At 33.1% G+C, this 982-nt stretch overlaps 1 protein-coding gene across 1 annotated transcript in view; it reads left to right on the top strand.

Moving 5' to 3' along the window:
• The window catches only part of LOC141823840 (uncharacterized), a 100,248-nt gene that overhangs the window by 22,533 nt on the left and 76,733 nt on the right, over window positions 1-982 (top strand). The gene's annotated exons all lie outside the window — the stretch shown is intronic.

Here is a 982-nt window from a genome sequence, read left to right as displayed (position 1 = left end):
AGATCTCGACATTCTTGTCACTTGGGTAGTAATGATGTATTGCTAGATGTCACTCATTTCTTATGTTTCTAAAATGAGTTTTAAAGACATGGCCAATGTTATAAAAACCTATTGAGTCACACACAAATAACATTCTATTTTAGAGATAGGTTCATTTTAGTTTGACTAAAGGAACAATTATGCTCATTGGATCGCCAAGACTTGAGTTAAACTCAAGTTGGTTGAATTTGAGTTAGACTCAAATTAAACTAAGTTAATGAATGAAGGTTAATTCATCATGCATGATTAATGTGGATTAATCGTGCATTGAAGAAGATGAGGTTATCATGCATGGAGGTTATTGAAGAAGATGAGATTATCATATATTTGATGAGAGAATACCAAAAGCCTAAAAACCTTTGGTATTCATGGCTTGGGTATAAAAAGAGTTTTTCTCCCCAAAAGTCATGTTGGATTTTCATCTTCACCTCGTCTTCTTTTCTTGGACGAAACTCACACCAAAGATTGCTAGCACAACCAACTTTCTCCAAAGGAGCATTAGTGTGGATACGCACGGACACTTGAACATGCAAGAGATTCGATAAACTTTGGATGAGTAGGATAAATGAATGATACGTTCCAAAGCTATACCCTATTAGATAGGATTTTGTAGATATAAGCGTGTATGTTTTTCTTTCGCATGGATCGCTCAAGGGATCCTTTTCCACTACGATTTATCGTTTATCGCATTAACCCTACAAAAATATATTTATATGAAATTAGCATCAAGAGAAGAGGCAAAAAAAACAATGTAAATGTGCATTTTTCAATATTCTACTAATCACGCTAATCAAAAAAAGAGAAAAAGGGGGAAAAGAGTTTTTTAAAAAAATAGTGAATTTTACCCATTTGCAAAACTTATTATTGATTTAGCATGTTCCCCCACCAAACAAGAAAGAGAATTCTTACAAACTCAAGCAAATAATTCACAAGAAAGATAAAA

This window comes from Curcuma longa, chromosome 3, assembly GCF_044706935.1.
Source record: "Curcuma longa cultivar G26 ecotype Majalengka, Jawa Barat chromosome 3, ITB_CL_G26_1.1, whole genome shotgun sequence".
In the NCBI taxonomy this organism is placed as follows: Eukaryota; Viridiplantae; Streptophyta; class Magnoliopsida; order Zingiberales; family Zingiberaceae; genus Curcuma; species Curcuma longa.
The sequence above is the reverse complement of the archived record's forward strand: the minus strand, read 5'-3'. Positions and strand labels throughout refer to the sequence as shown.